Raw genomic sequence first — 14,757 nt, 5'->3', positions numbered from 1 at the left:
CTGTAGATTTTTTCCTTCTCTCTTTGCTCCCATTATTTGCTTATAGATTTCACAGAGATTATATAATCTGGTTTGAGGATAAACAACTGAGTGATGGTTTCAGGGAGCTAGCCTATTTTTTCACTCCTCAATAAACCCTGAAAGGACGTCACATGGCTACCATTTGTGGTTGCTGATATTCTCTACTTCTTGTCTTTTTTTAAATAACCTAAGCTTTGGACCCTAGTCCCTAGTTCTGGGCCACTAGGAAATATTCTTCTCAATACACAAGCTTTGTGTGAATTTGAAAGGGTCCCTAAGTATACAGATTGTGATGTTTGGGGAGATGCTGGAAATGATCAGAAGGCTGATAACTCAGAGAAATACCTCCATGTCAACATAAAGAAAACATGGAATGGCATGCCGAGGTAGCAAGAGAAAGGAAAAAAGCCCCAATCCTGTAAAAATGGTTCTTTGTGGACAAAGAAGAGGGCCAAAAGAAAAAAAAAAATGTTCCTCTGACTCTCAGGGTAGAACACAGGAGTATAGTCAGCCAGGTAGCTGTCCTGAGGTTAGATGATACAAAGGGTCAGGCACACTGAGGACAGAGGGGTACCCTAGAGGGTGGAGGAGAAACGTGGCTGCACTGCCCCTAGGATGGTCCAGGGGCCCCAGATAAAGCTGATCACTGCCTAGAAGATTTTTGCAGGCTTCAGGAGACATTTGTAATGAGGGTGATTTGGAGGGAAACAGATGAGCTTGAGCATCTCCTCCTCTCCTTGAACTCTCCCCCTTCTTGCAAGTCTCCCCTCCTCAGGGGATAGCTTCAAGGAAGAGGACAGCAGCAGTCAGGCCCTGGGAACTTGGCCAGACTTTGAGTGTGACATCCCTCCCCTGTCCTCCCTTGTGGGCCTGTGACCCTGTGTAAGCAATCTAGAAGAGAGTAGAGGGATGGTGGCAGCAGAGATGGCGGTGACAAGGGGGAAAAGTAGAGACAGCTTAGAGAATGAGATTTGCACTGAAGACAAGTGAGAGAATAATAGTGATTCTATTTAGAAAATATACACATTTGATTTGAAAGGAATGTTTACGTGAGACTGTTTTAAGAAAAGACTAGAACATGTGGAAGCTAAAATACTATATTTCTGCGCAGGGGTCAATTAACCAGTAAGCACAGTATGCACAGGTTTACGGCAAACAAGGTATGCACAGGCTTAATTCTGTTTACTTACTAATCTGTCATGGGTTTTACCTAGTCTTTGAGGTGGTGAAAAACAGGTGAAACTGTGTGGGACAGATTAGGTAAGTAAGCACAAGTAAGCACAGGTGTTCCTTGCTTATTGGGTTATCCGTCGTCCCTTTTTCTGCATCTTATTGGGCCTTACGAAGGAGACTGAGGTGGATTAACACACTACAGTTCCAATTGTGCAAATATCTGATTTGTGACTGTTGTTCACACTTGTTGCAGGGGAATGGCTATGAGGAAATTTCTCTTCCCTTCACTCTAGTATGTTCAGAGGGGAATTCTCCTTTCCTTATCTCTTCCTCTTCTTAGTCCTGACAGAATCTCTCTGGGTGGGAGAATTCTGAATTTAAACAGGCTTGGTTTTCAGTCCATTCACCCCTGGATCCGGCAAAATAAGAAAATAGGGAAACTTCTTCTATCTCTCCTCCTCCTTTTTCACTTTCATGTTCATTGTACTTTGTTCCTAGTTAAGTATTAAGATCTAGTTAAGGTTCCCAAGTTTTCATACTTTTCAATAGCATGGGATTTCTCACTTGAGGCCTCATTGTAGAAATGGTGGAGCAGTTCACTCCAAAGTAAACTGACAGCTGAAAACTTATGTCCTGTAAGACATGGCAGATGGGGAGAAACTTCTAGTTTGAGGCAGAGAATTCAGAATGGTCAAGGGATACCCTGGCTGGCTGTAAGGGACATTGGGAAAAAGAAGTAGAAGTCCATGGAATGAAATCGGTACCTGAGTATGGTACCCCAATCCCTGATTGGTGGAGGTCAGCAATAGGTAAAGTTGATTGGCTGGTGGATTCATATGCTAACCTTTTGGTTAGCAGCCGAGCTCTTCTTAACCATTGAACTACCAGGGCTCTGAGAACTTTTCAGTCTTGCATATGCAAAATAGGATCTTGGAGCTGAGTTTGGCAATAGCAGTTGGAGTGAATTGAACTGTCTGACAAAAAGGTTGGTGGTTCTAACCCACCCAAACTCTCCGAAGAAGAAAGGCCCAGCGATTTGTTTCTGTAAAGATTACAGATAAGAAAACCCTACGTGACAGTTCTACTCTATAACACGTGGGGTCTCCGTGAGTAAGGGTCAACTCGAGGACAGCTAACAACGACAACATATACTGTGAATCCTGCTTATTTTTATTATTTTCAGTGGCTGGTACAGTGCACATAATAGATGTTCAATAAGTGCTTGTTAAATGAAGAAATGAATAAAAGGAGGAAGAAAGAAAAGTGGGGAACAGGGAGGATACCAGGCTGTCATTGATAGGGAGTAATCAAGTAATGGCAAATATGCTCAGGTCAGCATACTTGACTTTGTCCTTCTCTCTGCCTGGAACGTGGTCTCCCAGCCACACAGCCTGCTCCCTCACCTGCTGGACAAAAAAAAAAAAAAGTCTCTGCAAAATCCATTATCTTCCTTTAGCACTCTCAAAAAGCAACTCTCGGCTAAACCCAAGCTGGTACTCACTACCCTTTTTTCTGCTTTATTTTTCTACATGGTCTGCGTACCATCTGGTCCATTACATATTTTATGCATATTTATTTATTTTCTTTCACCATACTTTGGTATGTAAGCTCTAGGATGGCAGGAATTTCTGTTTTGCTCACTGACATAACCCCAGCATCTAAAGAGCTTCTAGACCATTGTAGGTAGTATTGAATGAATGAATAAATGCATTAATGAAAGAATAAATGGAGTTTCATGAGTCATGAAATTAGGCATTTGAAAAATAGGAATGATTTTGTTCCATCTACACCGAAAGAGGCACACTGCAGAAATTAAAAAAAAAAAAGAAAGAAAGAGGAGAAAAAAGGAAACTCCATTACCAGACATGCATTAAAGCCTCTGTGCTTTTATGTATTCAAACCCTAACCAACACGGAACAGTAGTCAGAAGCTGGATCTAATTTCTAGGAAGGAAATTAGAAGCTTATTTTCTGTCTTTCCATTGATTTGAGTCCGTGTCATGACACAAGCCAAATGTTGTCCGTCAGCCTGTTCCAGCATGTGCTCTCATGTGCTGCCACACTTTCATTGCTGTCCCCCCGAGTTAAACTGCTCTGTTCAGCTGCCTTGCTGTCTAGGGCTTGAGATAAAAATGCTCGGTCGCTGCTGCCATGCTGCCTGTCTCCGATGTTTAAATGCTTCCGTATCATGGTGTTAGCATCTGACTACATCTTGGCAGCTTCCAGATAAGACTTAGAGAAACCAAGCAACCACTGAGATGATGACTAATCATTTTGCAGCACAGCGACGGGGAAAGAAGGTAGGGTCTCCGTTTTCTCCTGAGAAACCCCACCAGCACTCAGAGGATGGATTACTAGAGAGCACCATCAAGGACATAGCTGTAACTGGTCAACAGATGCAGTTCTCTTACAATGTGCATTCCACCAGAATATGGAATTGGATGGAATTAAAATAAAATAAATAAAGAGATTGAGCCCTTTTTCAAATGAGAGGTGTACAGAAGCCAAAAAACCTCCCTTGTCTCTTCTACCTTTCCAAAGACAAGCAGATGTTGTGCCTTCTACAAAATTAAAGAAATGCAAATATTCACTAAGCGTGAATGATCGTTAATGCAAAATTGTAGGAATGTTGAAATTCACAATTTCCAGCAAGTTATGTTTATTAATATCATCCACATATGCCTTTGTGTGTGTGTGTGTGTGTGTGTGTGTGTGTGTGTCTTCAGGGCCTTCTTTGATCTAAGTCCAAGTGGTTCTACAAAGGGTGTGGAGCAAGACATGTGATGCTCTTACTCATTGAAAAGGAAAACACAGCATGAAGTAAATGTCAGTTGTCATTAGCATATAAGCCTTGTCCCAGGAAAGATTTAGGGCGGCATGAAATATAGACTGTGCCCTATTTTCAATGCCCCGTATCTATTATGTGTCTGTAATTCTTTCCTATTTATATGGCTGTCTTTTGTGTTTTTTCTGTAACAGTTTGAAACTTAATCATACTCAGGAAGTTTTCTCAACTTTTCTATCATATTTTTTTTCCATGTGTCTTCATAAAGTTTACAAAGTTAGAGGACAAAAAAAAAAAAAAGTTGTCATAGAGGGCCATTTGTCAAGATTGGTTTTGGTGTATCTATAATAAGGAAGTCATGCTATCTTGAAACGTAAACTTTAGGGCTTGCATCATGGTATGGGCATTTGGATAATGCTCTAAAGCTGATGATTCTCAAGAAATATTATCAGAATGAGGAAACAGAAGCAGCACAACATTGACTACCATATTTAGTTTATAATAATACAAGAAAATTTTGAGCCCAGAAATCATTTAATAGCTGCCATCCTGTCCATGAGAACCAATGTAAACTGGCAATTCTAATTACGTTATGTGAACGATTGAGGGAATACATAATGACAATCTTAATTCTTAAAATTTTAAATTTGAAAACAGCCGTAATGCAAATTTCATATTGCATTTGAAGAATAACTGTCAAACGTTGTAGATTAATTTGTGCATAGAAAAAAAAAATACTTTTCTATTTTTTTTTTTTTTTTTTTCTTGAAAGATCTACCTGTCATCTTTGGAAGACAGGAATCCAATCCAATATTGCAGGCCTGCCTGTCCACTGCCCTCTACTGGACACTGTTCCTACTTCTCTACATTAGCCTCTGTTTTTATTTCTAAATCATAGAACGAAAGGGCAGGGCTGAAAAGAATTTGAGAATTCCATCCCTGCTTTCTATTGGGGTCATACCAAGCCACATGAGAGAGATGAAAATCTTTTCTGTTTTTTTAAGACTGTTAAGCAAAGCGGTTCCAAACTATTTTGCTTGGTACTTTCACCCACCTGGCCTCATATTTTGGCTGCCTTCGTGAGCGTTTAGGATTACTTAAATTACTGCACCTGCCAGAAGGGCCTTCAGGGTGCTGTACCTTTTATTCCTTAAACACAAAAGATGTGGCTTTCATTTCTGGTGGGTGGAATGTATCAGTGCAACATAAAAATTGCAAGGGTTGTTTATCTCCACCTGTGCTTTTTCTAGCCATAGTAATGGGTGCTTACACACAATGGAGAGGACATCCTATTTCTACCTTCTTTTTTAGATTTTTTTTTCATAGTAAATATCTAGGATGTGCATTTAAAAGTAAAGCAGCCCAAATTGCCTTCTAATGAATTTCATTTTGCTATATTTTAATGCAAAGGGCAAAGTATTCTTTATTATTAGACTGAAATTTAGAATAAAAAAAATCAATATTTAGCATCTGTCATAAAATAACCTTTATTACATTTGGGTGTGTGCAATAAATCTCTAAAATATGATTAGCAGGATTTAAAACAAAATGAGTCAAATGCTCTGAATAAAGGCCCCCTACAGACTCCTCCTGCTCTTCGTCTTCTGCTTTGGTTAGCAGTAGGGTTCGTTAATTGACAGTATTACCAGGATAAAATTTAGGACATTTAAGAGCTAAATGGTTGCCATTTTGACTCCCTGAACATTGAGTGCACAAGAACTTCTGTAATGTATCAGTGCATGGCAAATCTGCCCTGTCTTTTTTATTCCGGAAATCTGCTGAGGCTGCTTAGTGGTGTCTTGGCTATGGCCAAGGAATTAAACCACCTGGACACCCAGCAACTTTTCAGTGTGTTCATACTGCGATACCCTAATACCATGAACTTCCTGATGGATAGAATATTTTTCTGTTTTCTGAAGTTACTCTATTATTTCCTGTGGTTGAAGCTAACCAACTGCTTCAGTGATGAATAAAAGGGGGCCAAGAGATCATGATAAAAGATCAGTCCACAGCAGTTACAAATGATTTTAAAGAGACCAACAAAGATTATTCTATATTTCTGTAGTCACGTATGTGTTACAGAGATATAGAATATATGTATATGTTATAAATAATATTGCTTTACATCATTCTCTGTTGCCACTTTTGACAAAATATGCTATTGCAATGCAAAAACAGCCCAGAGGAAAAACACAGGGACTCCGATTTTAACTCCTTCCCTCTCCCAAAAAAAAAAAAATCAAACCTTGTTCAATGCAAGCTGAAGACCAACAACCTGATCATATCTTTCAGAACCTCTTGAAGTGTAAATTTATTCAGAGTGCCAAACATAGAAAGTTGATTTCAACAAAACCTTCAAATGGACAAAACAGTCTCTTGGATTCATCAGGGATTGGGTCAGCTGCCCAGTGATACACGAGCCGGGAGGAGTTGAATGCTTGATTCCCCGGGCATTCAGTTGCTATGCTTCCAGGAAGCACCATCGCACCATCAGATTCTGCTATGAAAGCTCTAAAAATATCTTAGTACAAAAAGGAACCTATTAAATTTCCAAAATTATTCTAGCTTGCAATGTTTGCAACCATGAAGATGTGCTTATAAATTTTGTAACAATATCTTGGAGAACAAGGACCTCAGGCTGAAATCTTTGTAAGCTGAGTGCAGGGCCCAGACTTGTGATTTTTTTTTACATTTTTTTTATATTAGGTTACCAACTACTGTTTACTCTCTGCACGTGGAACAAAAAAATGCTGCTGGTAATATAATTGAAACAGTGCTGGATTGAGGGTCAAGATAACTGGCTTTTTTTTTTTTTTTTCTGCCCTTAGGTGTTTCAGTGAGTGACCTCAGAGCGAGGTTTTTTTTATTTTACTTTAAAAATAAACCTTTTTAAAAATACTGATTTTTGAAGATATTTTCCCAGTCAGTAGCTTGTCTTTTTACTTTTTGGGTAGAGTCTTTTCGTGAACAAAATCTTTTAATTGTTACGAGGCCCCATTTATTTGTTTTATCTTTTGCTGTTTGTGCTTTTGTTATTATGTTAGATAATACATTATTGAAAGCTAGGCCTGACAGCTTTGCCTTTGCTTTTTCTTCTAAGAATTCCATGTTTTTAGTTTGCACATTTAAGTCCTTAATCCATTTTGAATTTGTTTTTGTGTAGTGTGAACCATGGATCCTGTTTCATATTTCTGCACGCGAGAATACAAATTTCCTAGCACCATTTATTGACGAGATATTCTTTTCCCATTGAGTGGACTTAACACCCTTGTCAAAAAATCACTTGACCATAGATGTGTGAATTTATTTCTGGACTCTCAATTCTATCACATTAGTCTATGTGTCTATTGTCATACCAGTACCAGGCTTGATTATGTAAGCTATATAGCATGTTTTAAAATCAGGAAGTGTGAGTTCTTTTTTCTTCTCTTTCAACATTACTTTAGCTATTTGGGGCCTATTTGGGGCCCCTTATCATTCCATATGAAGCCGAGGATTTTTTCTATTTCTGTAAAGAAAGCTATTGGAATTTTGATTGGGATTGCATTGAATCTATAGAACACTTTGGGCGGTATTGACATCTTAACAATATTCAGTCTTTCAATCTATGAACACGGAACATCTTTTCATTTATTTAAGTATTCTTTAATATCTTTCAGCAGCGTTGTATAATTTTCATTACCTAAGTCCTTCATGTCCCTGAGTAGATTTATTCCTAGGTATTTTATTTTCTTAGATGGTAGTATAAGTGCAATTGTTTCCCGAATTTCCCTTTCAAATTTTGCATTGATGGTGTATAGAAACCCAGCTGATTTTTGTTTGTTGAGCTTGTACCCTGCAACTTTGGTAAATTGCACTATGAGCTCTAGAAATTTTCTTGTGGACTCTGGGAATTTCTATATACAGGATCATTTCATCTGTGAATAAGGATAATTTTTCTTCTTCTTTTCCAATCCAGATTCCTCTTATTTCTTTTTCTTGTCCTATTGCTTTGACTAGGCCTTCTAATACAATATCGAATTGAAGTGGTGAGAGCAGGTACCCTTGTCTTATTCCCACTTTCAAAGAGAAAGCTCTCGGTCTTTCTCCACTAGGTATAATGTTGGCTATTAGCTTTTCACATATGCCCTGAATCATACTGAGTAATTTCCCTTTTATTCTAATCCTCTTTAGGGTTTTCAACAAGAAAGTTTATCGGATTTTATTAGATGCTTTTTCTGCATCCATAGAGATGATCATGTGGTTCTTTTCCTTTGTTCTGTTGTTGTTGTATATTATGTTGATTGATTTTCTAATGGTGGACCATCCTTGCATTCCTGGAAGAAACCTCACTTGGTCAAGGTATGTGATTCTTTTGATATGCTGCTGGATTCTGTTCGCTAGTATTTTATTGACGATGTCTGCATCTATAATCATAAGAGATCAGTCTGTACTTTTCTTGTGGTGTCTTTGTCTAGTTTTGGTATCAGGGTTATGTTTGCTTCAAAAAATTAATTACAGAGTATTCCTTCCTTCTCTATCATTTGGGAGAGTTTAAACAGTACTGATATCAATTCTTCTCTAAATGTTTGGTAAAATTCCCCTATGAAGCCATCTGGCCCAGTAATTTTTTTTCCTGGGAGGTTTTTGATCATTGATTCAGTCTCCTCACTTGCTATGGGTCTATTGAGACTTTCTATCTCCTCATCAGTCAGCTTGGATAGGTTGTGTGCTTCTAAGAATTTATCCTCTAGCTTATCTGGTCTGTTGTACAGTTGTTCTTAATATTTTGTCATAATTATCTTTATTTCTATCAGATCAGTTGTAATGTCCCCTCTTTCATTTCTTATTTTGGCTATTTGCATATTTTCCCTTGTCAGACTAGCTAAAAGTTTGTGGGTTTTTTTTTTTTTTTTTTGATCTTTCAAAGAACAAACTTCTGGTGTTAATACTGATTCTATTATTTTACTGTTTTCAATTTACTTATTTATACTATGATCTTTGTTATTGCCTTTCTTCTGGAAGATTTAGGCTTAGTTTGCTCTTATCTTTCTAGTGTCTGGCTGTTAATCTGAGATCTTTCTTCTTTTTTCATGTAGATATTTATTGCTATAAGTTTTCCTCTGAGCACTGCCTTCCCTGCATCCCATAAATTTTGGTATGCTTTGCTTTCATTTTCATTTTACTCTAAGAACCTTGTGATTTCTCTTTTGATTTTTCCTTGACCAACTGGTAGTTTAATAGTGTGTTGTTTAATTACCAAAGTTTCTTATTGGTTACTAGCAGTGGGACAAAGGGGGGTTAATGGTGATGGAGATATCACGTTGATTAAGGGTAGGGTTGCCAGCTGATGATTATACTTGCTGTCAATAAGGTGTACAACTGTAAAAAGTTGAGTTGGCAGAGTTGTATGATAGATACATTTACACACACACACAAAAAAACTGCTGAGGCTGCTTATGTACAACCAAAAACTTCATAGAATTTGGTTTCTTAGGTTGGAGGTTTAGGGTCATAGTTTCACGGGACATCCCAGTTAATTGACCTAATAATATATTTAGTGCTTCTGCTGTACCTCCTACCTCAATGTGCAATGCTTGGGTCTTAAAATCCTGTGAGTGGCCATCCAAGGCACAACAATTGTTCTCTATTCACCTGGGAAAACAGAGAAAGCAGGAGAGGCAGGAATGGGAGGAGGATATGGAATGTGCAACTAATTGGCTCCATGAATAACTGCTTCCTTTGCCACAAGACCAGAGCTGGATGATGTCTGGGTACCATTAATGAACACTTTGGTCAACGATTCTATAGAAGAATCCTTATCAAAAGGGGGAACATACAGAGCAAGATTTCAAATTCTTATGAATTTCAGACTTCCTGGAGCCATGAAGGTTGGATGAGCCCCTGAAACTATTGCCTTTAAACTGTAAACCAAAAATATTCCTTGAAATCTTCTTAAAACCAAATAATAGTTTAGCTTAACTGGTAAAAAATGTCTTCCTTGAGCATTATGGTCTTTTAAGAACTATCTATATAGGATCAAATTGACAAGAGCAACTTGAAAGATTAGATAGGAACCATAGGCGCAAGTGAATTTATGTTAATGGGGGAGGAACAACACAAAAAAGGAGTGTGAGAATGGTTACACAACTCGAAGAATGTAATTAATGTCACTAAATGATACACGTAAAAACTACTGGTGTATGCTTTGCTGTGTATATTTTCAAAACAACAACAAAGTAAATAAAATTTTTTAAAAATACTGATTTTTCATATTTACAGTTCATATTTATAATAAATATTGGTTGAGCTAAGACGATTAGATTTTTTTGTAACTGTAAATTTTCCTAAGTCAGGCTCGTATATCCAAATACTTCATCAACATCTCTACTTAAAAAAAAAATTGATAGGATCTTTGTGTTAATTTGTTAACATGTCCAAAAACAAACCTTTCAACTTCCATCTCTACACCTGATTCTCACTCAGTCTTCTCAGTCTCAGAACATAGCAATATTCCAGCCCTAATCTCTTGAAGTCTTCTTTTCTACCTTCTCTTTTTTATAACCCACACCTAATTAATCAGCAGAAACTGTTGGCTCTGCTTTCAAAATATATCCCATCACTGATCACTTCTCTCTACCTCCAGGGCTTATGTTCTGGTCCAGGCCATCATCATTTCTAGGCTGGACTATTTCCATAGTATATTCTGTGGTCTTTCTGCTTACATCCCCTACCACTAGTCTATTCATTACACAGCAACTAGAAATAAGTGTTTACTGAAACATCAGTAAAATCATATCATTCTTTTATTAAACATGCTCCCATAGTTCCCCATAGCCCTTTCGTCACTGCATTTTTCCCTTTTTTTTCTCGATGGCCTGTGTTTTCAGTATTGGAATGCATGCTTACTAATTATGTTTAAGTTTTTGGTTGCTAATATAGATTTTGAGAAATATGTCTGATAATATAAGCCACCAATGAGGCAAGTGACACTGTGATACCAGCAATCTGTGATATGGCAATATACCAATGAGAGCTATAAAAACCTGTTGCCGTCAAGTTGATTCTGACTCATAGTGACCCTACAGGACAGAGTAGAACTGCCTCATAGAGTTTCCAAGGAGCACCTGGTGGATTCAAATTGCCGACCTTTTGGTTAGTAGCCGTAGCACTTAACCACAAAGCCACCATACAGATAATTTATTGTGGGCGACTTTCCATTAGGTTACATGGGGGGAACCTCTGGTTTTTCCAAATATGACACACAAAAAAAACAAAACAAACCCATGAGGGGTCCCTAAATATCACACAGAAAAGCATACTTACGCTTGCAAGACTTATCTCACAGAATCAAAGGAAAAAAAGGCAAAAGTTTACAAAAACTAACACATCTAGGAAGCACCACCTAATAGAACACTCAACTTGCAAAACAATGAGCCTCCAACTCTGGTCTGCTGAGCTTTATGTATTTTAAAAGGGACCCGCCTTGATGCTAAATGCATCAGAACTACAATAATGCCTAACCTCTGAGGTCCAGAGACAAAAAAAAAAAAAGTGCTGGTATACCTTTAATCCAATGGTAAGGAAAGGGATATGCTCCTGACCAACATTAACATCCTCTCTCCACCGTTTCTTCTCTGAATTTATCTGCTATCAACATCAACCAAAATCAGTTTGCTCCAGCCAGACTGGTCTACTTGTTTTGTTTTTTTTGAAAATATCAACCATTTCTTGTTTCTACCTTCTGGTATGTTCATCCTTAATATACCCACTTAACTATTGTTATTCTATTTTAGTTTCTGCTCAGGTATCACCTTTGAAATGAGGTCTTCCATGACCTTTTACATAAAATAATATTCCACTCCTCTATTCTCTTAAGCTACATTATTCTTATTTATAGCACCTATCGCTATCTGATATACATTCATTTGATTATTTGCATAGTGTTCATGAGTTTTAGATGAGCATGGCCATTGTGTTTTTTTGTTTTTTTAATTGCCGGTATCCCCAATACCTGGAAGAGTTCCTGGGATGTAATAAATGCCTAATTAATATTTGTGAGTTGACAGAATAATTAAATTTTAAATCAACAAAAATTATGCTTGAGATTTTTTTTTTAAAGATTAAAAATGGAATGAGGCCAAGTACATAAGGGCTGAATATATATAGGACTGAACTTTAAACATTTCATTCATTCAATCAGCACATATATATAAGTACCTATTGTGAGCCAAGGGTCGTCCTAGACATACCCCTTATACATCTAACATAGGATATGAAGGGGAACTACAATGCATGAACATGAGGTCTACAATAGAGGTCAGAACAAATTCTACTCGGACACAAATGAAGAAGCAGTTATTTCTACCCAAAGCAGTTGAAGGAAATTTTACCAAAAAAAAAAAAAAAGAAAGAAAGAAAGAAACTTGAGCTAGGCAGTTTTGGAAGTTAGGTTTGGGAAGGATAGGAGGGAGAATAGAAATGGGTAAGTTACATATACCAAAACCAAACCTATTGCCTTCCAGTCAATTCTGACTCATAATGACCCTCAGGTGGTAAATATTTCAAGCTCTGGACATAGCATGGGGTAAAACACAGGAGTAGGATCGTACACCTAGAAAAGATAACATTTGTTAGGAGACTTCCCGAAAGCCATATACTCCTGACTCACAACTTTACCACTCAGTAGCCAACCCACTGCAGAATGCTACAAAAACACTGGAATCTCTGAAATCAAAGAAAGAAATCACAGGAGACATCAACCTTTGGGAAAATCGGAAGCTCCTTTTATTTGAATGTCACACAGGCCACTAAGACAAAGGGGAAACTAAGTAGGACCTGGACTCTGACTCTGTCTTCAGTTTAGCAGCAGAGTTACATATCTAGCTGGATCCTGTTGTTAGATGATTCTACATGGCTGAATCCCCTGCTCCCTCTCCCAGCAGGAGTCAGCCAGGAATGGAGTCTGGCCTCAACACGTAAGTTCTGACATGCAGTCATATTTCAGTGCTTTTTCTTCCTATTTTTGTAACTCCAAATATTTCACAACATTAATATTTTATTGCCTTTCTTTCTTTGTTGCAAATACATGAGGCAGAAATGCAAAGAGAGCTGGGTCTTCGGAAGGGCTGAACACCTCCTACTGTAAGGTTGATATTTAACGTAATATTAACTGTCACAACTGCTCTGCCTAGCCAAGTAAAATTGGGTTTAATATATTTAAGAAACTAGGGAATTGTGTTGCTTCTGGGTCCTAATCCCAGCTCCACAAATAATCATTGTGAGTTATAAGACAAGACACTTAACTTTTCACTTAGTGTTTGAATGTATCCAATGAGAAGCTTGGATTTCACAGTTGCTGAGATTCAGCATTCCCTCATTCTAGGAAGTAAAATAAACAAACATGAAATAAATAAAGCAGGTGTCCAATGAAATTGGAAATAGTCTACAAACACCATCAGTAGTTACTTGAAAGGCACTGAGGTTTCATTTTGTCTGTTGGTTGATTTTAAATATTCACTTTTGAAATGTGTATATCCTTCTCATGCCTTCTCAATCTACGTATCTATAACTCAGAAACCATCCAGTCATGGTTAGAATGCTGAATTTGCTATTGCATATGGAGTTAATGGCATCTGTGCACGCGTGTGCACACGCATATGTGTGTTATTTTGTTAATTTATGCTCCTAAGCTTCTCAGGCAGTGGTTACTTAAATCAACTAGGGGCAGTTTTACAATGCATCAGAGCAGGCTTTGCTTTTATACGCTAAGCACTATGTGGTATGAGCATGACTTAAATGAGTGGCTGGTGGTCATTTCACATCATTGCTACATTTAGTTGCTTTTATAAATCCTAGAAAGGATTAAAAGAAATTTCTTGTGCGTGACACCTAGTTTTTTTTTTTTTCCCCCAGTGCCTGAAATGACAGGTAATACTGAATAAAAACTCTCATTTTTATTTCCTTGATGAGAACTTGTACCTCTACATCCCATTTTGATCCCAGGAAACCTGAATGACTCATAAGTCATATGAGAGTAAGCTTTAGCTTCCTCACGCCACTCCACTGCCCACGCACGCATCTAGATGCACTCAGGGCTGAGAAGAACTCAGGGAAGATTTCTGCGGGAACTATGCACAGTGCAAGTTAAAAGGAAAATTCATTTGAAAACAGAGCTGTTGAATGAATTAGCAAGAAGAGAATTTGGAGCAAAATAATATGTTTGGCAAAAAAAAAAAAAAACAGTGATAACCATGACTAATAGAAGAATTACGGGTATATTGTGTATATGCTCTTTATTTTTAATCGAATAGGCTGCAATTTAATTTCAATTTTGAAAAATAGTGTTACTTTCACCATAAGGCACAGAGATGTGATATGCAAATTGTATTTGAGGATACAGGAATTAATTCTTTGAAATTTTCAAAAAAATTTGTGAGTTAAGTTTTTTTACAATGTTTTTTCTAAAATCTGGAAGAATCTTTGTAGATTAAGAAGCTAAACTTTGAATAATTTCATTTGGTAATATTTCTGTGTATGATATATTCACCTTCATAGGATCTGATAATTTCATTGTTACTAGGCTAAAACCTGCTTTGCTTGATTTTTGGCCACTTACCTCTTCTATTTTCTTGAAAAAAATTACACGACTCAATCTCATCTCTAAGAATTTCCTTGTTTTCTATTCATGTATGAAATATATTGTAAGTTCAGGACAATGGGATTCTGAAAATTATTTAATTGAAACATCACCATAGTGAGCCAGGTATTATCGGCATATGTGAAAGGATTACGTAGCTT

This window comes from Loxodonta africana, chromosome 1, assembly GCF_030014295.1.
Source record: "Loxodonta africana isolate mLoxAfr1 chromosome 1, mLoxAfr1.hap2, whole genome shotgun sequence".
NCBI lineage: Eukaryota > Metazoa > Chordata > Mammalia > Proboscidea > Elephantidae > Loxodonta > Loxodonta africana.
Note: the sequence above shows the minus strand (reverse complement) of the source record.